This window comes from Kogia breviceps, chromosome 6 (genome assembly GCF_026419965.1).
Source record: "Kogia breviceps isolate mKogBre1 chromosome 6, mKogBre1 haplotype 1, whole genome shotgun sequence".
In the NCBI taxonomy this organism is placed as follows: Eukaryota; Metazoa; Chordata; class Mammalia; order Artiodactyla; family Physeteridae; genus Kogia; species Kogia breviceps.
Window position 1 is genome coordinate 21145033 of NC_081315.1, and position 25191 is coordinate 21170223.

The following is a 25191-nucleotide window of genomic DNA, read 5'->3' on the forward strand; positions in this document are numbered from 1 at the left end:
AAAATCCTAGCTTTTCCCCAATTTCTCCCCGAGTTTGGGAGGAAGTGGGTGAGACTGGCCTGAGGTACCTTAGGGCCATCTCTGCCTGTGGCTCTTTTCTCTTACAAACTTCTTTTCTGGAGGTTGAAATGAATCTCCCCATCAGTCTGTGATAGGAGGAGGAGGGGTTATCATCTCTCATGTTTCACAGACAGGAATAGTAAAGAATTAAAAGCTTAAGTAATGTTCCCAAGGTCATGTGGTGAATTAGTAACCGAGACAGGGAAAGGATTCAGGTTTCTGGTCCTTTCAGTTTTGTTGCCTCAGCATTAGATCTTGCTGTCTCTTTAAATCTCACATGTAGTTAGGATTAGGGTCTGTAGCTGTGTATCTGTTCCATCTTAAGTTTGCTCATTAAAAAAAAAAAGTGGGGCAACCCTTCCTTTCCTAAACTTCTACTGCAAATCTGCTTTGTGACTTTATTGGGCAAGACCTAAAAGATGGTCGAATTTTCCCCCAGCACAGCTGAATATCCTTGTTCTTTCGGCTATTGGTATTCTGCAGCAGCTGTCTGATGGAGATGGAGCGCTCCAACAAGGATAGGCCGGAACTCCAGCTGCTGGTAAGCAAGTGTTCACTATTTATAGCGAGAGGGGGGCTGCAAAAGAGTGGAATTTTTGCCTTCTGAGTCGTTTTGATGCAACCAACAGGAAGTGGGCTCTGATAGATGCTAAATTTGATGACATGAATGAGGTCTATTACAGCACTTCTCAAACTCATCTGTGCATCAGAATCACCCAGAGGGGAGGGGCTTGTTGAAACACAGACTCCCGGGTACCACCCCCAGAGTTTGTGAATCAGTAGATCTGGGATGGGGCTTGAGAAAGTGCATTTCTAACAAGTTTTTGGGTAATGCTGATGCTGCGGGTTGGAGAACCACTGCTTTATTGTAATGGGTGGAGTGTCCGGGCAAAGGCCATCGTATATGGTAGCAGATTGAACCCAAGAAAGGCACTGACATACACCAAAAGACTCTTTCTGGTGATCTTACTGTCCTTGTCCAATCAAAATCAGTCACTTCTGAGCTGGCATTTCCAGGGTAAAGGTATTATTTTATAAATAAAGAAAATGGCATAAGATTTAAAGGATAGGGTTCACAAGAAATATGTGTGTATATTATTTAATAAAAATTATTCCCTCCCCCCCTTCCTTTCTCCAGTGAAAAAAGTGTGACTTGTTAGGTCATTTTATCACATCATAATGTTTGGAGTCAAGACTGGCAGATTTCAGCTCCACTTTCAACTCCAACCAGAGACAAACACCGGCCTTGCCGGCTGAGGTATCCACCTTTGATCTATGGCCAGGAAAAAGCAAGCAGACAAGTCCTGGGAGAACTTGGCTGATCTGCTAAGTAGACCAAGACTTTGAATTTGGCCTCTCAATTTCTGGTATGAGATGGCCTGTTTAAGTTTCCTGCTTCTTTTTGAATGAATTTTGATATTTTATATTTTCCTCAAAAATGATCCATCTCACTCAGACTTTGAAAATAGGAATACATATTTGTACAAATGATTCTTTTACAAGAATTTGAATTTCTTATATACAAATATCAAGTCATTATTATTATTATTTTACACCTGAAACTAATATGATGTTATATGTCAAATACTTCTCAATAAATAAAGTTTTTTAAAAAAAGAATTATAGTTTCCTATATATGTGTGTTAATCCAGTTTCTAATTCCTAACTTTATTTGTGTATTTCCCCTTTTTCCTTGATTAGTCTAACTTAGTGGATTCTTTATTATTGTAGCTGTTTTCTCTTTTCTGTGATGAACCAGCTCTGGATTTCTTTATCAATATGAAGACATGCAAAGGGTCTGAGATCTTATCCTATTTGCAAGCTAACAGGTTAGTTAGTCTGTTGGTAGAGCATGAAAGCCTCCCAGGTCCAAGACAGCTAGAGTATCAGCATTTTTGCCACTTCCCACAGGTCCTTGCCATGGAGTTCGCATGATGCTTTCTCACGTAGTAGGTTGGAGGAGAGGAATCAGAATCCTAAGCTTAGCAAACTCACCTCTTTCATAAGGAAAGTAAGAATGCCTGCCCTTGGCTCCAGGTAGGGGCACTCTCTCTAGCTTCCCACGCTGTTTGCTACACAAACCTCCTTGAAAAGATAGTCTAGAACAAAAGTAGTCAGTGTGTCTGCTCCTGACATGTGCAGAAATGCAAGCCACCCATGGGAGCACTGTCTCCCAACAATCACTTCCACTGACTTTGTTTTCAACATCATCATATTCTGCTTTCATTTTAAATTCTATTTTCCTTAGATTTAAAAAATTATTCTTTTTTTAGTCTTCTTGAAGAGTCACTTCCTTCATATTCATTCTTAAGCTAAAAAGGTTTTAAGATTATGACTTTTCCTCTGAATAAATCTTTGACTACATCTCATAGATGTTAATAAGTAGTGTTCTCGTGATCATTATTTGCTAAATTATCTAGCTTTTCTTTCTTATTTAGGGGGTTCCAAGGGTTTGAACAAAATGAATCAATCATCTTTGGCTCTGCTCCTCTCTCAGTTTACTCAGGAAGCTGTTGTCTTCTACAACAGACAACAGTTTGTTGTCTCAAACTTTGTAGATTAAAGCCACAAAGCCCTTTTTAATAGGATCTATGTGACTTGTGTGCTAAACAAGTTTACAGTGCACTTTATTGCAGTTTAAGAGGAAATGGGATTTGGAAGATGAAGGTTCAAGCCTGACTCTGCCACTTCATACTGGTAATCCAATAAATGCCCATTTTGAGTCTCACTTTTGTCCGCAAATGTAGGATTGAATTATATTATCTCTCATGTCCTTTTCAATTTATGACTCTAAGAGATTTGAAATTAGTTTCAATTACACTCTGAATGATCTCTAGGCTTACTTGTTAGTGGAAGCAACACGGCCAAGTGGAAAGCTCTCTGGCCTTAGAAACTGGAAAAGCTGAGTTCAACCCTTGCCATGGGCAGCAAATGCTTGATTCCTCACGTGTTTTCTTGTGTGATGCTTTCAGAGGAAAGAAAATCACATGGCCCTGGCAACTCATTTCCTCCCCTTTTTGTAGCAAGAAGCCAGCTCAGTTGGTCAGAGTTAACTAAGGAAGAAAGAGCCTGGGACTTCCCTGGTGGCGCAGTGGTTAACAATCTGCCTGCCAATGCAGGGGATATGGGTTCGAGTTCTGGTCTGGGAAGATCCCACATGTCGCGGAGCAACTAAGCCTGTGAGCCACAACTACTGAGCCTGTGCTCTAGAGCCCGCGAGCTGCAACTACTGAGCCCGTGTGCCACATCTACTGAAGGCTTCATGCCTAGAGCACGTGCTCTGTAACAAAAGAAGCCACTGCAGTGAGAAACCTGCACACTGCAAGGAAGAGTAGTCCCCGCTCACTGCAACTAGAGAAAGCCCGTGTGCAGCAACAAAGACCGAACACAGACAAAAATAAATAAATAAAATAAATAATGTTTTTTTTAAAAAAGGGAGGAAGAGCCTGATGCTGGAGGCTGAGGCTGGGAGCTTCCCCGTTCTAACACGGCTGTCTGTTTCATGGCTCAGGAAGCTCCATTACTACAGAATTACCTAGATGTTCCCATGCTTCTTTCTCTAAATGTGTGTAGAGCACTAAAGGCATGGAACACCTCTCCTGGTACCTTTCCATGATGTGTCTGCCTCCTATGCTGAGTCCCACACACCTCTCTGGGGCATGATGGGACCTCAGAGACTCACGAAACCTCGTTACTTCTATGCTTTTAAGTTTCCCCCTGATAAACCCTATTTTAAATTAACACCATGTGTGCTGTTAATATGTGTGTTCCTGTCCTTTTCGTACAACCCATACTGGTTTTTTTTTTAACATAAATTTATTTATTTATTTTTGGCTGCGTTGGGTCTTCGCTGCTGCGTGGGCTTTCTCTAGTTGTGGTGAACAAGGGTTACTCTTCCTTGTGGCACGCGGGCTTCTCATTGCAGTGGCTTTTCTTGTTGTGGAGCATGGACTCTAGGCCCGTAGGCTCAGTAGTTGTGGCTCACGGGATCCAGAGCACAGGCTCAGTAGTTGTGGTGCACGGGCTTAGTTGCTCCGCGGTATGTGGGATCTTCCTGGACCAGGGCCCGAACCCGTGTCCCCTGCATTGGCAGGCAGATTCTCAACCACTGCGCCACCGGGGAAGTACTCAACCCATACTGTTTGGAGAGCATCATACTAAGTGCTTTACACACAGCATTTCATTTAATCCCCATAACGAGCTTGACTGTCAGGTATATTATCCCCGTTTACAAACAGGGGAAACCTAGTGTTCAGAAAAGTTCAGCAATTTGCTGGAAGAGGCAGAGCTAGAGTTTGAATCAAATTGTTTGGTTTTGGGGCCTGTGCTTTTAACTCTAAAAGGGCTCCATTCACATCCTAGACATCACAGATAATTTTCCTGCAGCTGGCGCAGAAGGGTCTTATTTTAAAAAAATCAGTATGTTAAGACAATTTTTTTAATAGATGAAGATAAAGTGTAAGGGATGCCTTTTCCAATTTGTCTAAAAGCACCGTGTGGACAAGCAGCTGCTCTGATGTAACATGACTATGTCGTCAGAGGCAATTAATACGTGGTGATGAAAATGTTTTTAGGGTTGTTGTTTTTTTTAAGGAAAGGGTCAATTCAAGATGCATTCACAGCACTCTTGAGAATGCAAAGCCCAGTCTCAGAGGGAGGAGGGAAGGAAAGGCAGGGCTGGTGGTGGTGTTTCAGGAAGCCCAATACCTTGACCTCTGAGGTCCCAAGGCCAGAACATTCAAGGTAACCGCAGCTTCTCATTCTTTCCTTGCTGCTCTGTTGACACGATTTCCCAGAGCTCACAGGAAAATTATTGGGAGCTCTAGTGTCTGTGAGAGTTCCACAGCACTGCTGCTTAAAGAAAATAATTTGTTGTCCTACTGGTGACACGGTAGACTGTGAGTAGCAACTCCCGTTTTACAAAGGCAGATGGGGGAAAATCTTCATTTTTAGGAAATTAACTTTATTATGTTTCATGAGCTAAAAACCACCCTTTGGATCCATAGTGCTACAGACCCACATGGGTCTGTAGAGATTCCCTACCTTCCTAACAGCATTTTGTTACAAAATACTCTTTAATTCTTTTCCATAAGGCTCAAATGTCCTACTTTGACATGCTATTTTCAGTTTTTGTGAGCAAAATACTCTTCTGAGACTTGCCAGCACTCACATTAACTCATTCCTTTCTTTTCTCCCGGCTCAGCAAATAACAGATTCTCTGGGGTCTGAGCAGGGCCTAGTCTTCTAGATTCTCCCTTGATTGCCTGTCATCTGGTTTAAACAGATTCTCACTTCAGGGGAGCCAGCAGTCGTCGAAGTGTCCCCGGAGGACTTGTGATAGCAAATATGTGTATATAATCTCAACACCCAGATATGTATAAGTTGGCATCCTCGTTGGGCAATGTGCTAAAACAGTGAGGTGAATGGCCTCACTGGGCTTGTGAAGTAAAGCACAAGACTTTGTTGGTATACCTAAACGCAGATGCATGGAGAGCCACACAGAAACACATGCACGTTCATACAGAAATAGATACATTACCCAAGAGACAGCAGATGGAGGCACGGAGGACTTCCTATTAGAGGTATATGTCAGGGAGGAAGAAATTTTCCTCTACCCTTCTAGGTTCTTTTGGCTGGTCTAAGAAGTAATTTGACATGAGATAGATGAACAGGAGAAAATCAAACAAAAGTTTAATAACATGCATACAAGGGAGAGACCCAGAAGTGAGTAACTCGCCAAAACAGCCAAAAACCTCACCTTAAAGACCATCCTCAGTTAAAGACCAAAGAGGATGCTGGGAGTAGTGGTTTGGGATCTCAAAGGAGGAGGAAGGCAATTGACATGGAGATGGAAAAGCAAATGTTTGGTGAACAAAAGTTTGCCGGGCCATGCAGAGATAACAAGACATGGAGAGGAATTTTAACAAACAGACCTTGCCAGGTTCCTCCCTGTCTGCACACCTAGTTCATACTAGAATTACCTACAGAGAAAGCTCCCTTCCTGGAACTGGTTCTCTATCTCCATCCTTTAGGCAGTTAGGGGGAAAATCAAAGGTTCTTCCCGAGTCTTTTGGGCCTTGATTGTTTTCAGCTCAAAATAATCCACATGCCACAGAGATATTTTGGGGGTGGTGAATTTTGCTCCCCTACACCAACAAATACCTTCACTAGACTTTTGATTTCAAAGGCTGCCAGGAACTGGGAGGAAGGTAAAATTGGCACAAACTCAAGAAGACAGCTGCCTTGATGAGAATAGGTTTATAGACAGCTCAAGGCAAAAAAAATGGGGCCCTGGAATTTCATGTAGGTCTAGTTCCTAGCTTGGAATCTAGGAAAAGGAATAATTCTAACCATGTGACTTGCTGTGATCCTTCAGCACCACCAAGCGAGGGGAGAATTTGATCTACACAGGGGTGTGCCTAGTAAGAAAGTGGTTTTATGTAAGTTGTATGGGTGACTTGTGTGAATATTCTTTAAACCTATGTAGTTTCCTTTTTACTGATTCCAGGTTCTTCTATATTAGCCTTTTGATAATTACTTTGGCTCCCCGAGAGGTCTCTAGCTACTGCTCAACTCAGCAGAATTGTAGTGATACCAAAGATAGTTTCCCTTGGAGTTTTTTTGGGTGCTTCCTAGAGAAATACTAAATCAGGTATGTCTCCCACTACAAAAATAAAAAGTATATCCTGGTGCATAAATTAGTCTCTTGAGAGTTGGGGTAATACAAATTCATTCAGTAGAATTTGAGCTAAGAAAATGGAGTTTATCTTTAACATCAGCCAAAATAGCACTTCCTAAAAGAATTTACACTAACCCTTCAAGAAGTGACCTCATAGCTTTCATTCATCCATTCATTCATTCACTCACTCATTTGACAAATATTTATTTAACACTTTATATAAGCTAGGCCACCTTCTAGGTGGTAGGGATACATCAGAGAACAAAATACTCAAAACTCTCGTGGAACTTATATTCTGGTGGAGTTAATGCCTTGGGCTGTCCTTTTATGGAGCTTCACACAGAGTGTTGTTACTCATTTGTGTGATCATTTGATTCGGTTTTTTCCTATTCTGTAAGGTCCATGAGGACTGGGTCAATTTTGCTGAGCATTGCACATCTAGCACACACACAGTGCCAACTCGTAAAAGACACTCAATAAAATTTGTTGAATGAGTAAATTAGTAAATTCTCAAAGTTTCACAGCTGGACTCTGGACCCCAAGCAACGGCTCCTAAACTCTTAGAACTTTAAGGAGTGTGCATGCTTGGTAGTGGCTAATGGGCATTGCTCTCTTGGCAGGAAGTGACGCAGCCAGGATTCAAATCCAGTCTTTCTGACTCAAAAGCTGATATTTTTATTCACTGCACCAGTGGTCTCAAACTGAGAAACCTATCCTGAAGGTATTCAGAGACATATCAAAGGGAATGTAGGTGCAGGAGCTTTTAAGGGTATGGTTGATCTTATTTTCCAAAAATGGCTTAAACAATATTTCCATCCACATCCTTTTCGGGAGCCTTGCCACACTCCCATCAGAAGGAGGAGTCTGTGTATCTTCCCCTTGAACCTGGGTGGGCTTTGATGAACATCTCAACTAACAGAATGGGCAGAAGTGATGCCACGTGACTTCTGAGGTGAGGTCCACCTGGCCCATTCTCTCGGGATACTTGTTTTTGGAACCCAGCCTCCGTGCTATGAGGAGGCCCAGACCTCATGGAGGGGCCCACATGAAGAGGAACTGTGTCGGGGTTCCCAAGGCCACCCCCAGGTTTGATGATTCACTATGAGGTCTCACAGGGCTCACATATGGTTGTGCTCGAGACTAAGGTTTATTATATGAGAGGATGCAGTGCCAAATCAGCAAAGGGAAAAGGTGTGTGGGGCAAAGTCAGGAGAAAGAGGCACAAGTCTCTGGAGTGCTCTCCCTGTGGAGTCACACAGGACGCGCTGAATTCCTCCAGCAACGAGCTGTGACCACACGTGTGAAATGTTATATACACAGGAGGGCTAAGAGACAAAGTGCCCGAGGTTTTTATGGTGGGCTGGTCATGTAGGCACCCTCTGCCTAGCATGTGCCAAGATTCTAGACCCCCAGAAAGAGTCTGGTCTTTAGCATAAACCACATTGTTTGTATAAACAATTTAAGCACAGAGAGCCACTCTTATCAGTTAGGGAGGTGAACACCCTCTCCAAATCCAAATTCCCAAATAATAGTCAAGGACCAGCCTTGCCAGTAGGCCTTTCTAAGGAGAGCAGTCAGGCCCGCTGCACAGGATATGAAGCCTGCAGCCTCCGCCCCCCTGAGCTCCTAGCTGACAGCCATGGACAACTTGACGTCCATGTGTTGTCTTGGAAACCCATCCCCCAGCCCTTAGCTAAGTCACTTGGAGCACAGGCGAGCTCTCCCCTGTCAGCGCTACCCAAGTTACAGATTTGTGAGCAAAGTAATTGACTGTTCTTGGTTTAAGCTACCAAGTTCTGGGTAGTTTGTTATGCAGCAATAGATAGGGAATCATTTGCAGATTCGAATGCTCCATTTGTCCTCTTCTAAAATTGATCATCTTAAGAATCCAGCATCACAATAGATCCTTTCACAAAGGCCAGTCTTCACTGTACAATTAAGGTGTGTAATCACCCTCCTGACTCTTACCAGGCTGCTTTGTCCTAGATTTACCTGTAAAGGGTCAGATAGCAGATATTTCAGAACTTGTGGGCCACATACTGTCTCTTTGAATGTTCGTCTCTGTGTGTGTGTGTGTGTGTGTGTGTGTGTGTGTGTGTGTTTTACAATCCTTTAAAAATGTAAAAACCATTCTTAGCTTGAGGGCTGTACAGAAACAAGATGGGCAGAATTTGGTCAGCACCAGCTGGCCTTAGTTTGTCAACCCCTGTCCTAGATAATTAAAAAAGCAAAAAAATCACAAACAAATAAAACAAAACCTCCGGTGCAGCAAAGAAAGGGACAATTTGAAATAATGGTGTCAATACTGAAAAAGAGAATGGCTCAAATATTTGGTAACAAACACTTTTGCAAGCCAAGTGGTTTCTAATTTTTTGCTTTCAACTGTATTGAAGGAGACCTAATCACATTTTTTAGCTGGTAGATCATAAAAAAGAATTCTACATGTTAGATCACGATGAGATTGTTGGTCTATAACTTGGAAGGCATTCAGGGAATTCAGTAAAATTGCAGTTACATAATTCATTCCATTTTCATGTCAACAATATTCTTTGGTGCTGTGTCTATAAAAAATAAAAATTGGAATAGAATTCATATAGAAGCCTGTGTCATTCTAGCAATAAGTAATGTTAATTTTTAAAAAAAGAACTAATTTTGAAAAGTCCCATCTTATTAAGAGCTACATTTCCAATAAAACTTCGCTTTCCATCTTTAATATGTATATGCTGTTTGGTTCAATTGTATACTACTAATAATTGTAATACTAACTTAATCCAAAATAAAAATTTTAAAAACTCAGAGCCTAATAGTTACAGGAAATTTAAATAAATTTCAATTTCAACTTCTATACATACATTTATGACAGATATGCAAAAGAGTGATCAACAAAATACTTTTAAGAATAAAATATATTACATTAGCATAAAATTCAACGGAAGAAATAGGATGGAAATAAAAGCTCAAGGAGAAAAAGGAGCAACATAAAATTTCCAATTGTCAAGAAGAGCTTATTCTTGTATTTTTTAAAATTGGATGATGGTGGCTCTCAAATTGCTGCCACTTTTAGATTCCACTGGATGTATTTAAAGGAGTGATATGACGGTTTTATTTTAAGATATCAATATTTACAATACAGCAGAACAGTAGTTCCCAAAGTGTGGTTCCTGAGCCTTAGCACTGGGATCACCTGGTAACTTTACAGAAATGCAAATTCCCAAGACCCACCCGAAACTTATTGAATCAGAAACTGTGAGGACGGGCCCCAGCGATCTGTGTTTTCACCTGCCCTCCAGGTGATTCTGATGCCTACACAAGTGTGAGGACCACTGTGCCATCAGGTGCTGCCTTTGCAGCTACTTAAACTTATAATAGAAAAATTTTAATGTCAATTTAAAATGTGTGAGGTACTTCCCTGGTGGTCCAGTGGGTAAGACTCCGCACTCCCAATGCAGGGGGCCCGGGTTCGATCCCTGGTCGGGGAACTAGATCTCGCATTCATGCTGCAACTAAGAGTTCACATGCTGCAACTAAGAAGTCAGTGTGCCACAACTAAGAGTCTGCATGCCGCAACTAATGCACTGTGGTATCCTAAATGGGAGAGAAATCCAAAAGGGAGGGGATATATGTATATGTATGGCTGATTGATTTTGCTGTGTAGTAGAAGCTAACACAACATTGTTAAGCAACTATACTCCAAAAAAAATTAATTTTGAAAAAAGTCTGCATGCCACAACTAAAAGCCCGCATGCTGCAACTAAAAGGTCCTGTGTGCCACAAATATAATCCAGCGCAGCCAAAATAAATAAATAAATAAATAAATATTTTTTAAACATTAAAAAAAAATCTGTGAGGGGACACACCGACTTATAAAAAATTATTTGACGCATACACAAGGAAAAATGTTTGAGGACTACTACACCAGACCCTGAACCTCTTATATCTTTCAGCTAAAGAAAGCTTTCTCCTGAAGAGGAATTAGTGGCTCGGACGAGGACTGAGGATGGTTTCGCACAGAAACTGGATAGGATTTGGACAGGCACAAGAGAGGAGAGCATGGCAGGCAGAGGTACGGAAAAGGCTCAGAGGTGGTCGAGCACAGGCGTGGGTGAGCGAAGAGTTGGGATAGGCTGGAGCATGGCGTGTGGGGAGAGAGCAGTTGGAAATAAACCCGGAAAGACAAGATTGCAGTGGTGCCAGGACTTTATTTTGAGCAGCAGAAAGATAAGGTCAGAGATGTGCTTTTATGGAATGAGCCTTGCATAGATCAGGTGGGAGAGACTGGAGGCAGTGAGGTCAGATGCTAGGGCGTCACCTTGGAGCCCGTCCGCACCCCAGGAGGGCCACTACCCTCTCTTAGCTGGAACGGTCCTTGTCCGCCATCACTGAAAAATGCAGGTGATGCCCACTGGGGTATAATAAGTATATGTGGACTTTCTCCCTGCTTCCTGGCACAGAACTCCTCAAACCCTTGGAATTTCCCAAGTGACAGGAGTGTCTTTTGTTCTTCATAAGGAGCCCCCTTTTGAGCACATCTGAGTTTACGTTGATGAGGTGACTTAAGCTGGGACCCCTAGATCCCCTCAGATGGGGCTGGTCACCAGAAAGACCAAGTGATTAGAAGGTTGGAACTTTCAGCCCCACTCACAGGCTGGGAAGGGGACGGCGGGGAGCCGCAGATAAGCTCTAGTAAAACTCTCAAACAATGAAATTTGATGAGCTTCTGGATTGGTGAATGCATCCATGTGCCAGGAAGGGGGTGCACCCTGGTCCCCAGGGACAGAAGCTTCTGTATTCAGAACCCTTCTGGACCTCACCCTAGGTACCTCTTCATGTGGCTGTTCATCTGTATCCTTTATAAATATCCACTACAATAAACTGACCAATGTAAGTTAAGGTTTTCTGAGTTCTGTGAGCTGCACTAGCAAATTACTCGAAGCTGAGGAGGGGGTCGTGGGAACTTCCTATTTACAGCCAGTTGGTCAGAAGCCCAGGTGACAACCTGGACTTGTGACTGGTGTCTGAAATGGGGACTGTGGGACTTCAGCCCTGAGCCCCGTGGGATATGAGGCCACCTCCAGGTAAAGCGTGTCAGCACTGAGTTAAATCTGTAGGACAGTCAGTCAGTGTCCGCTGAGAACTGGAGAGTGGCTTGGTGGTGCTGGAAAATACTCCAGACCACCCAACGCAGGACAATGTTCACCCAACCCAGGGAGACTAGCAAACCCTAGGGACAGAGAGAGTCATGTTGTTCTGAGGCAGCTATGTCCATCTGTTGCTTTGGGCTCCTTTGAAATCTTGGCCGTTCCCTAAGTGGGGAGCCCACCTCCTGAGATCAGTGAGATGTGTGCAGAATGCCAGGAGTTGTTCAGGCAGAAGGAATTTACAACCCCCTGGAGTACATTATTGTTATCTTTGTTTCCATTTAACGGAGGACTCACCAGGGAGAAAAGATATTACATCATCAAAGCACTCTCTCATTGGCTGCCCATTCCCCAAGGGGCAGGTTCTCTTTCCAGTTGCTTAGTTCTCCTAAGTATTATATGCAGCACAGAGGCAGGTCCTGTCACTTCAGTTTCCAGATTCAATGCCTCTGATGTCATTAGGTTATGGCAAGAGAGTGAGATAACACAATGATGGTAAATTTTAGTTGACAGTGTGATGCACCTTAGAGTAAGCTGCTCTGAGCCTCGTGTTTTCCCCTTTAAGGTTGCTTTCAACTTTGCATCGCTACATTAATTCATAATGCAATATGCATGAGGGATGGGGATAATGAAATTGTGACACTAGCTCTTCTACTTAGTGTCTTACAAAATGGGATGTAAATGAATTGGTTCTGTCCGTGCGTTTTATCACAAAGCTTTGATCTACAGTTCCTGCAAGGATTGCTGTCCATGTGCTGATGAGTTTCAGGTGCCATCTCAGTTTTCATTTTCTGTCTCATTTTTTGCAGATTAATAATTGAACCTATTTTTTTTAAAGTCATATATAATCATGTTGAAGAAAAGGAGGAAATTGTCACAATTTCTTTTCTCCAGACCTGAATTTGATGTTCCTTTTGGATGAGAAGAGTTAAAACGAAGACCTCATTTTGGGGGGCAGTTCAAAAGCAACATAATTCTAAAGTGAAATTTCACTTAATCTATCACACAGTCCTAATCAGTTGAGGAGAAAAAAACGTCAGGAATAAAATTTCAAAGGGATTCTATTTTAAAATAGCCACTGGACATGTACTGTAATAAAACTTTTAATGGCCATTTTATTTTTCATTTCTGTGCTCATCTTTAGTGAAATTGATTGGTGTTGAATAGAACCAGAGTGATGGCCTGGGAGACAAAACTCCTTGGTTTCTGAAATAAACTAATAGCAAGTAGCATCCTGTGGCGAATTAAGACTCTTTCTCAGGAACTTACAGCTCCCTCGAAATAGCCTTGCCCCATCCCAGGCACATTCGTTCCCTCTGGGCTGGAGGGGCTGGAGGCGCTGGAGGTGGAGAATACTGCCACACCAGCCACATTTCTCCTGGTCTTCCAGATGTCGCGGTGAGGAAACCCTGGGAGGTGCCATAACTTTTCTGAGAATCCACAGTCCCTGATCAAGTGAAACTGAGGCCTGGGGACTCCTGGGAAGAGCCTTGCCCGTATACATATAGCTCTTCCAGAGTTACACGCCCAGCAACTTCATGGTTCCAGACTTAGGGAGGCTGCAGGGGAGCCAGATCTCCCGAAGCCTCTCAGCATCACACAACTCGGGAGGATCTGACCCAGGATGTGCTGTTTTTTTTTTTTTCCCCCTTTCTCACACTAGTCTTTCTGGAGCGCAAATCAAGTTCACTGTAATGATGTCCAAGGGAAACCTTCAATAAAATTGTGTCTTGTGAAGGGCTCTTCTGATTTCAGAGGGTGTTTGGGGTGATTTTTTTACATCTGAATGTTAAGAACCAATAGGGTATTGTGGTTCAAAGCTCAGGCTTTGGAGTTATACTGGGTTGGGCTCCTGGATTCTGTAGTCTTGTTAATGGAAATTTACTTCTCTGTAAAATGGGGATACAAAATCTACATCAGAAACTTGGGGTATGGATTAAATAAGATTATATCTGTGTGTATACATAAAAATAATATTTTATAGTACATATATAATGCTTAGCACAATGCCTAGCACATAGTAAACACTCAAAGTAATTGGGCTTCAGTAATTCTGGCACACGGGCTCAGTAGTTGTGGCTCACGGGATCTAGAGCGCAGGCTCAGTATTTGTGGCGCACGGGCTTAGTTGCCCGGCGGCCTGTGGGATCTTCCCGGACCAGGGCTCGAACCCCTGTCCCCTGGATTGGCAAGCGGATTCTTAACCACTGTGCCACCAGCGAAGTCTGAAAGAAGTACTTTTGATCTCCCCTTAAGTAGTCCCTCTCTTTCCTTGGTTCTGGGAGTCTGGGTCCAGGCTGGGACAATTCCCTGGTGTCCCCAGCCCCAGCCTGAGCAAGCTGAGAATTTTCTGTCAGGTACAAAGGTACGGAGGTCTGCAGAGTAGCCATGGGATGGCTCTCTCTTCCAAAGGGCTCTAACTGTTCCTATTTCCCCAACAATTTCTGTCTTTTGCTGGAATTGGAAACAGTCTACCAGGCTAATCATTTTGGAGGACAGAACATTTCCGATCCTTCAAAAAAAAAATCTTTCCAAAGAAGTATCTCGGCTGGGGAGAGTGGAGACCCAGATGGTCCTGGTGAGGACGGCGAGGCGATAGCCTTTTCTCCCATCAGGCTGTTCACAATGTCTGACTCCCCGAGGGCTGAGGAGCCTTCTGCGGAACACACGTCCTCACTGACCTTGAGGACAACTCACTGTGAAGGGCTGAACTGCCTTTCCAGAACTGCTTCCCACCCAGGCAGCACGACTTCATCCCCTGGGGGAGAAAAGGGCTTTGTGCCTGTATTGAAAGGGCTTGTGACTAAGGCTCATGACATTCTGAGACCCAAGGGCCCTTGTGTTGTCAATCCCGGAACTGAATGTAACCAGGGAAAGTTCTGACTTCACCAGCGAGAGGAGCTAGTCGTCTGCTCGGAGTTTCAGAGCTGTTCCAGCCCCACGGACGCCCGGTGGGGCGGTGGCTCTGAGCAGCCACTAGCCTGGAGGGGCTCTTCTGGGGTCAGGCTCGAGATCCCCTCTCAGCGAAGCTTACAGCTTTAGGGGCGCTAAAAATACACACCCTGGGGGTTTCCTAACACACTCAAGGGAGGGGAATTTGGATGTCAAGCTGGTGAAGGCTGTAAGTCACGGAGATTTGGATATTAATATTGATGACATCCCATTTGTGGTCACAGACCAGTGAAGGCTGAGATATTCTGGCTACAGAGACACAGAAACAATTTCCACAAGATGTATTTTTCAGGATTTAGCACTCGATTCTCTAAAGAAACCGTTGATTATCCTTCACAAAAAAAGCCAAAAACTGCTCAAGGTTTAAGCTGTGTCTTCGGGATGGCCACTCGGTGGGGAAGCTAATCCATCCCCTCATGCTACACTCGGCCCCTTTCCACCCCCATGAATGACAAACAACTTGCTTAACTCCATTGATTGGTTTGACCAGATGTCTGGCATTGTGGAACGGAATTCGGTCAAAATGGTGGAATTTTTTCACTTGTCTAATTGTTGTCTTGGTCCCTGACGCGACTACAGGAACCAACCACCCCACCTCTTTTTTTTTTTTTTTTTTTTTTTTTTTTTTTGCGATACGCAGGCCTCTCACCGCTGTGGCCTCTCCCGTTGCGGAGCACAGGCTCCGACGCGCAGGCGCAGCGGCCATGGCCCACGGGCCCAGCCGCTCCGCGGCACGTGGGATCCTCCCGGACCGGGGCACGAACCCGTGTCCCCTGCATCGGCAGGCGGACTCCCAACCACTGCGCCACCAGGGAAGCCCCACCCAACCTCTTAAAACAGTTTCTCCGAGTGATTTCCCTCACAGTCCTATGAAGGCTATAATAAGGCCTTTACCTCAGGAGCTTCAAATGAGGAAAATGGTGTGATTCCAGGCAGCGATAGCTCTTGACGGTTTCTCCTACCTTGTGTGGGGTTGAGACAGACGCCTTTCTTTCCCTCTGAGTCAAATGCGGTAAACACTGACCCAGTGTTTACGCAGGCGTCTCACTGTCGCGGCCTCTCCCGTTGCGGAGCACAGGCTCCGGACGCGCAGGCGCAGTGGCCACGGCTCACGGGCCCAGCCGCTCCGCGGCACGTGGGATCTTCCCGGACCGGGGCATGAACCCGTGTCCCCTGCATCGGCAGGCGGACTCTCAACCACTGCGCCACCAGGGAAGTCCCTGGGGGGACCTTTTTTGTTTGCTGTCAGCCTCTAGAACAAGGCCTAGTACATGGTGAATGGTCAGTAGATATTTGTTTAATGAATAATTGAAAATCAGACCGCCTCGATGCAGTGGTCTACAGGAATAAATGCCACAAGATGGCACATCCTCCCTAGTTTATGCTCCCTCTCATCTTCTGGAGACCAAGAAGAGGGAGAGAACTCTATGCCATCAAAAGCTGCACTCTTAAGAAATATATTTACTTAAATGTTTTAATTGTGGGAAAATACACAAGTTACCATCTTAACCATTTTAAGTATACAGTTGAGGGGTTTTAAGTACATACACATTGCTGTACAACCATCTCTGTCATCCGTCTCCAGAACTCTTTTCATCTTGCACTCCAGAGAGAAGGTCACAGTTCCATAACCTCGAGAACCACAGAAGCCCGTCATGGGACTGCCTGAAACCAGCCTTGAAGGCTCTGAGATGATCCAGGGATGACAAGAATTCAAGCACTGCATGCACCCTGATTCTTCTTTTTTTTGGAGGGACTTGTTCTTTATTTCAAAAAGACATTATCAGTTTTCAGTATCAAAACAGTTACAGTATTGGTTTTTCTTTCTCCCAATCGGCCCCCAAAGAGACCACACCAAAGGACAGTATATTCAAGCCAAGTAAGCTGTAGGATGCCCACCTAACAGACCTCACTGAAACCTCACCAAAAAGGGGGGATTGGGTAGGGAAAGAAACTTTAAAAGATCAGCACACTGCCAGCCCACAGACTGTAGACAGCTCTCGCAGCCAGATGGTGCACCCTGATTCTTACCCACAGCCCTGCTTCTTTGACCACTACTATAAGATTCCGTGCTACCCTCCCCAAGGGAGGACACAGTTTTGGGGCCACTAGCCTGCTGTGTTCCCCTTTGCCTGGCAAAACAAGAACGCTATTCTTTTCTGCTTCACCCAACAACTCTGTCTCTGAGATTTACTTCGGTGTCAGTGTAGAGGCCATGTTCAGCAAAAATGCCTCCAGCTTTGTTCTTCTTTTTCAAGATTGTTTTGGCTATTCGGGGTTCATAACAACTTATAACAGAGAATTACTATCTTTACCACCGTTTTACAAATAAGGAATATGAGGCACAGGAGATAAAATGACTTTTCCAAGGGCACAGAACTCATAAATGTCAATGCTTGTTTTCAAATACAGGCAGTCTGATTCTAGGATTTATACTCAACTATTATAGTCTATTGCCTCCCAAGTCTTTAAAACAATCTTCACCTCTCTACCCTATTTATATATATTTATATCCTATATATTCATATATATATATATATATATATATATATATATATATATATATATATATATATATATACCCCATTTCTCTCTAGAAAAAAACCAAACTGTAAAATCCCACCATTTGAAGAATCATCTTGCAAGCAGTTGCATCTTCCAGAAAGCATTTGCATCATAATGCTTTGGTTCTGGCTCTTTTTAAGAAGAACCTTGAGGACATCAGTTTCTCCTCTGGTGGGTTTATACAGCTATACAGTGCTTTAAGCAAATAGGAAAGTGAAACTAGGAATATTCAAAACAAACAAAGTCAGAGGGTGGTTGTTTACATTACCAAAGGACTCTTTAATTTAGAAAGGAAACCAGTGTTGAGTGCCTATAAATAGCAGCTCCCTTGTGTAAATCAGTGCTTGTTTATTTGACCAAATGGTTGAGGTCAGAAACACTTCAAACTCAAATGTTAACAGGTCAGCACGATCCTTGGAAAATCATCAGAAATGATGGTAAGTTGTCGCTAAAATAATGATGCAATCGGTGTGAGAAAAAAATGTATTTACTTTGTGCTCCCAAATTATCTTCAGATGGCACTTTGGAAAACACATCTTTGACGTGAAGCTAAGCATAGTCATACACGCGGTTGCTATGTGGAACTGTCTGGCATTGCAACTCACACAGAACTTAACATTGGAAGACTGTGTAGCTGTCAGCATTTCTACAAGAGCAGGAGATGAAAAGTAAGTCTGTTTACAGACAGGCAGCCAGACCCGGAATTTCTCATTTACAAACAGCACACGGACATTTTTTATGTATGTGGTTTGTAAAAAAATAGCAACTTGGGACTTCCCTGGTGGGCCAGTGGCTAAGACTCCCGTGCTCCCAATGCAGGGGGCCTGGGTTCGATCCCTGATCAGGGAACTAGATCCCACATGCTGCAACTAAGAGTTCGCATGCCACAACTAAGACCTGGTACAGCCAAATAAATACATTAAAAAAAAAAAATAGCAACTTGATTTTCAATCTCAATAAAGGTTTAAGGGCTTTGGAAAGCACTTAAGTCTTTAGTTATCATAAGTAGCCGCTTACAATACGGTGTTAGTTTTCCAAATGATATTAAATTCTACCATAAACAACATGGCTATTTGAGGAGAAAGTGTAAACGCAATCTGAAATGTCGTATTTCACAAGGAAATCTTAATATTCAAAACAAAACTCAAGGTGACACCTGCAAAGGCTTTGGAGGTTATGTGGTTTATGTAACTTTTATTGACTTCATGGTTAAATACACCATTCCAGTTGATTTCTTTTATCGGTAAGGAGAAAATTCAATTTCTTCATGAGAAAATCGCATACAGCAGCAGGTAACTAGATTTGTGTCATCCTTGACAGACTTACAATGAGACAATTCACTTCTGTCACCAGAGGGCACCAAAGCTCAAGTTGCAAGGAAAATTGCAAACCACTGGGTCACAGCTGTTCAGGGGCTAGAAACCCCTGAAAGGTCATTCTGGGGTCTCTAGACAAGATGTTACCTAATTATTTCAGAGGACTGAGAATATCTCCTATAAGGAACCATTTCCCTAGCTTGTTTTCATAGCTCAGTCTATTATTTATCAACTCTCCCAGCCAAGAAATTCTCGATACCAGCTCATTGACTCATCCGTCTCATAGATATTTATTGAGCATGTACTATGTACTAAGCCCTGGGGAGCAGTGGTGGACAAGAAAGGCAATCTCTGCCCTCTTGAACCCATAGCCTAGAAGACTGACTCTAAACAAACCCTGACAGTCCGGTGAGATGTGGGTGATGAAAAGGGCAGACAGGGGCTGTGGGAGCAGTGAGCAGGTGGCCTCACCTTGTCTCTGAGGTCACGGAAATGTACTCCTTTCCTGTTGCTTCTGTAACAAATTATCACAAACTGAGTGCCCTGAAACTACAAAAAGTTATTCTCTCGCAATTCAGGAAGCCAGAAGCAGAAACTAGGTGCTGGTAGGGCCACACTCCCTCCCAGGGCTCTTGGGGAGAATCTGCTCCTGTCTGTCCCTCTTCTTGGGGCTCCAGGCAATCCTTGGTTTGTGGCTGCATCACCCCGATCTCTGCCTCCTCTTGGGACACGTTACCGTCTCCTCTTCTCTGTGTATCTTCTCCTCTGCGTGTCTACATTATAAGGATCCATGTGATTGCATTTAGAGCCTGTTGTGGACTGAATGGTGGGCCCCTCAAATCCACGTGTTGAAGCCCTAACCCCAATGTGACCATATTTCCATATATGGAGATAGAGCCTTTAAGGGAACAAGGTTAAATGAGGTCATAATGGTGAGGCCAATTCAATAGGACTGGCCTCCTTAAAAGAAGAGGAGGAGACATCAGATCTCTCTCTCTCTCTCCCCCCCACCCCCCGAGGAAAGACCATGCGATGACAGTGAGAATTCAGCCACCTGCAGGCCAGGTAGAGAGGTCTCACCAGAAACCAACCCTGCCAGCATCTTGATCTTGGACTTCTAGCCTCCAGGACCGTGAATAAATAAATTTCTGTTGTTTAAGCCCCCCGGTCTGTGGACTCTTGTTATGGCAGCCCAATGCCCCGCCCCACCCCGAATGATCTAGGAAAATCTGGAGCTCCTTAGCTCAACTACATCTTTTGCCATATAGGGTAAGAGTTACGGGTTCCAGGAATTATGATGGGGAATAGCTTTTCTTATGTTTGGAGGGAGGAGGGAAGGCACGATTCAACCCATCACTGAAGGCCTCATCACCTCCTGAGAAAGTGACGTTTAAGCTGAGACTCGAGGCTCAGTAACAGCTAGACTCGTTGTGGGAAGGAGAGGAGCATCGGAGGTCCGTCTCTGGGGTGAGCTGTGGGGAACAAGGGAACAGGAAGAGAAGTGAGGGCCCTGGGAGTCATGTCTGTGGGTCTGCTTTTTATCTCAGGGGCCGCGGGAAATCTTAGAGGAATTCAGAGGAAGGGGAGCAGGTGCAGGTCACAATCTGATGAACATCTTAGGTCAGTCAGAGCTGTTTGCAAGAGAGAAGACAGGAGCCTGGGGGACCAGTCCGGAGGGTTTTGCTATACCACCCCAAGTAAGGGCTGGTGCCTGGACCAGGGATGGCAGTGAGGACGGAGAGACGGAGCTAGATGGACAGCTGTCTGGAATGGACAATTGGAAGTCTCGACTCCTGATTGGATGTCGGGAGTCAAGAGAGGGAGACTTCAAGAATAACACCTGAGTCCCTGGCAGGATCAGCAGGGTAAAGAGTGGAAGCGGGGCTTCCCTGGTGGCACAGTGGTTGAGAGTCCGCCTGCCGATGCAGGGGACTCGGGTTCGTGCCCCGGTCCGGGAAGATCCCACGTGCCGCGGAGCAGCTGGGCCCGTGAGCCGTGGCCACTGCGCCTGCGCGTCCGGAGCCTGCGCTCTGCAACGGGAAAAGCCGCAAAGGTGAGAGGCCCGCGTACCGTAAAAAAGAAACAAAAAAAGGAGTGGAAGCGTTACCGCGAAAGGGGAGCCTGCCAGAGCCGTGGGCTGCGAGGGAGGGAGGGTAATAATGAGTCCGGCTCGGGACATGATGAGCTTGAGGGGTTTGTAAGAGAGAGATCTGAGGGCAGGTGTCCACGGCTCAGTCGGCTACCCGGAGCTCAGAAGAAAGATCTAGACTAGATGAAAAGTCTTGAGCATCTTTAGACTTTAAAGTGACGTCTTGAGAGTAAACAAGTTCATCCAGGGAGAGCTTGAAGAGTGAAAAGAGAAGAGGGCCTCGGACACAACCCTAGGAGTAAACAAAACAAAACACATCACCTGTGGAGGGGTCTCGAAAGGAGACTGGAAAGGAGGGGAGAGGGAGAGGGAAGATAGGAGACCAAGAGAGAGAGGGGTCACAGGAAGTGAGAGAACAGGGCATCATCTGCTGGGGCAGACATTGCCTGGAGGTCAAGAAAGAACCAAAGTTTACTGCAAAAAAGTTTTATCTGGGTCAGTGGGGGTGAAAGCTGTTTTGGTGCCATGGGAGCCTGCGAACAGCCGGAGTCGGGTGAGCAAGGCGTGTGGATAGAGAAAGCAGACAGGTCTTTCACGGTGACTAAGGAGACAGGTTAGAAGTGCCGACTGAGGGAGAGTTTTGATTTTATTTTTTAAGATGAGAGAAAATGAGTATGTTTAAACGCTGATGGGAAGAGTCTGTAGAAAAGGAGAGACCGAATATTGAAGGCGGAGCCAATCTGCTCCTGAGAAGGTGGTAGAGGAGGGATTCGGGGTCCAGGAGGATAGGACGGGTGAGGGTAACTCGTCCGCTGTAACCAGAGGAAAGGGGGAAGGTGGAAGAAGGCGGGTGTGATGATTTGGTGGCACATGTTATAGGTGGTCTTTTCTGGCAGCATCTACATTTTTTTCTGGAGGAAGCAATGTGCGGTGATCTGCTGAGGTTGCGGTGGGAGAGACAGGATTTCAGGTGGAGGTTTTCAGCAGTCACCCTGGAGATCAGGAGAGTTGAGTCAAGAAGGATGGGGAAAAGAAAAGAAGAAAAGAAACAAGGCGGGGCTGCAGAGATCCAATAAATGTGACCCGGGCAATAATTAAGGAAGCTAGCTGGAAGAGGAAGAAATTACTGTTTTAGGAATGATTTCCGAGGAGGCGTGGATCTGGTGTTACAAGGGCAAGGGTATAACCGTGAAGTGAAGAGTGCTGGTTACCATGGTGGATCTTGAGGTCACCCAAGATGCTGACAGGTTTCAGAGTGGAGAGAGGAGCTTAGATCAAGAGCCAAAATCTTCACTGGAACACCGGGGCCTGCGTGGAGTAGGGTTTTGAAGGTGAGAAGTCCTGGAGCCAGAACTTTAGAAACGGTGCTCCTCTGGCTGACAAAGGTCTACGGACCAGTCCAAGGATGGCCTGTTTTTTTTTTTTTTTTTTTTTTCCAAACTGTGATAAAAGCTAATTAAGATGCCTCAGTGGAAAAAATTGCCAAAAAGAATCTATCAACTGGTCCAGTCAATTGTGCAATAAATGAATGCAGCAGGGGAAAAAGAATCCACAAAACAGTCAATGGTTGTCTTCATAAAGACATTCCCTTAATACGTGTCAATGACTTCACTTCATAGACATTTTTTTCCATTATAAACTGGTTTGCATTATCCATTCCTTGATTCCTTTTTCTAAGTGTGTTTAATCCAGAGTTGGGTAAATCTCTACTTTAAATGCCACAGTTAAGCCTCATAATTCATTTCTGTCTTAGTGGCAATGGAACGGAGCTGGCCATTATACTCATCCTAATAGCTTTTAATATCCTTATTGAAGACAGCTATGAATTTCACACACTCTGCCTTCCTTTATTCCAAGTTAAATCCTGCATCTGTTATCTCTTTCACAGTGTACATTTCTCTACCCCTTAATAATGTTATATGTAAGCCTAAAAATCCCCCTTTTAAAAAGCAACAGATTTGATAGAACCATGTATTTTTATTAAGAGCACTGAAGGCAGGTTGGTATGTGGACATTGGAGAGATTATGTCTAGGAAAATTTCTACCATAACAAGGGATTATTTGTTTTGCAGATATAATTTTTGCCATCCTGTGGGTAAGCCAGGGTCTCTGTCTGATCTTCAGCAGAATGAAACCAGCCCCAGAGGAGTTTCTTTTTACAAACATCTCTACTGGTTAGGAAGCTGCCATAGGTACAGCTATTGTATGCCATTAAGTGAGAATTTACAGTGTGCCAAATATCTTATATGCACTCCAATTTTTTATTTTTGGCCACACCATGGGGCTTGTGGGATTTAAGTTCCCTGACCAGGGACTGAACCTAGGCCATGGCAGTGAAAGGCCAGAATCCTAACCACTGGGAACTCCCAGTACACCACATTTTAATGCCACAAAACCCCTATGAGCCCCTTGTATTATCCCTATTTTATGGACAAGGAAACGGGCTTAGAGTTTAGGTATATGCCTGATGGGCACAAGTCAATAAAAAGCAAAACTTGAATTCAAAACAGATCAGTCTAAATCTAAAATCCATGCAGTTAAAGTACTGTTTGCTGCTGTGATAAGAATGCAGGATGAATGTGCATGCGTGTGTGTGTGTGTGTGTGAGAGAGAGAGAGAGAGAGAGAGTTTGGCAGTAGTAAAGATGTTGGGGGAGGGACAGGGACAGGCATATAGAATAAAGAGTGTGGCAAAAGGTTTGGGAACAAGTGAAGCAGAGAAGCACCAGAACTGAGAAAAAAAATGTAAAGAAGCACAGATATATATTTAATGGTGAAACTCCAAAATGAGATGTGTGGGAAACCCTCACCCCTTCAAGAATATGCTTTTTCACTCTTTTACTCCGTGGAAATCAATAGGAACAGCCTAGAATCTAGGGGCAGCCTAGAATAAATTTTCTTAACAGTATTCTGATCTTCTTATCTGTAATCGTCTTTTTTTCTTGGGTGGGAGGACTATAATTGGAAGCCCCGCCTCCCCTTAGCCTGGGAGCAGACAGGTGACTCCAGTTACGAGAGTCACATGTTCATCTCACTTTGGAACTTGACTCTTAGTTGCACCATCTCATCTCAGTGGTTGGTCCTCATCAGAATTTTCCAACCCTGTGGTTGCTATTTAGACTTTGATTTTAAATCTGGACTCTCAATTCCATTTCCTTCATCTATATGTCTTTCCTTATGCCAGTTCCACAGTCTTCATGATTGTTTCTTTGAAATAAGTTTTAAAATTGAGAACTCTGACTCATCCAACTTTGTTCTTATTTTTCAGGATTGCTTTGGTTATTCTGGGTCCCTTGCATTTCCATATGAATTTTAGGACCAGCTTGTCGATTCATTTCTGTACAAGAAGGCAGCTGAGATTTTGATAAAAATTGTATTGAGTCCATAGATCAATTTGGGGAGTGTTTCCATCTTAATGACGTTATCATCCAATCCATGAACTCAGGAAGTTTTCCATTTATTTAGGTCTTTTAAAATGTCTCTCAGTGCTGCTTTGTAGCTTGCAGTGCTTACATTTCTTTTATTAAATTTATTCCTCAATAGTTTCTTCTTTTTAAAGCTATTGTAAATGGAATTGTTTTCTTAATTTCACTTTTGGATTGTTCATTGTTAGTATATAGAAATGCAATTGATTTTTGTATATTGATATTGTATCCTGACATCTTACTGAATTTGTTTATTAACTCTAATAGTTTTTTGATGGATTATTTAGGATTTACTGTATAAAAGATTATGTCATCTGCAAAGAGAGATAGTTTTACTTCTTTTCCAACTTTTATCTCATTTTCTTGCCTAATTGCCCTGGCTAGAACCTACAGTACGATGTTGAATAGAAGTGGCAAGAACAAACATCCTTGCCTTGTTCCTGATCTTAGAGGGAAAGCATTTAGCTTTTCACCACTAAGTATAATGTTAGCTGTGGGTTTTCCATAGATTCCTTTTATTAGATTGAGGAAGTTCCCTTCTATTTCTAGTTTGAGGTTTTTTGTTTTTTATTTTTTTTTTACCATGAAGGGATGTTAGAATTAACTACATGAAAAATACCTGTGTTCTATCCATCCTTTCCCCACCCCATATATGGAGTAGATCCACTCTTGTTAGAGCAGAGTGACGGAATAGCACACAGATAGACATCATGTTGCTGGAGCTTTGATATACATCGTATCATGTTGTAATTGCTAGGATTATCTTTGCATGTAAAAAAGAATACTGACCACAGTGGCTAAGCCAAAGAGTGGCTCATTTTTCTGATGTAACCGTCTGGAGGTGGTCAGTCCGGGGCTTATGTAGCTGCTCATGGATGTTGCCAAGGACCCAGGACCTTCCAGCTTCCTGCTCTACCATCATCAGACCCGGTGCTCGTCTTCTTCATTGAATGGCTGTTCCACCTCCA

General features: G+C 43.8%; 1 long non-coding RNA gene across 1 annotated transcript in view; it reads left to right on the forward strand.

Annotated features, from left to right (window-relative positions):
• Positions 1-333: 333 nt before the first annotated feature.
• The window catches only part of LOC131758929 (uncharacterized), a 32082-nt gene continuing 7224 nt past the window's right edge, over positions 334-25191 (forward strand). Inside the window, exon 1 of the long non-coding RNA XR_010840981.1 lies at positions 334-601. This is a non-coding gene — a long non-coding RNA (uncharacterized lncRNA). The remainder of the gene's footprint in view (positions 602-25191) is intronic.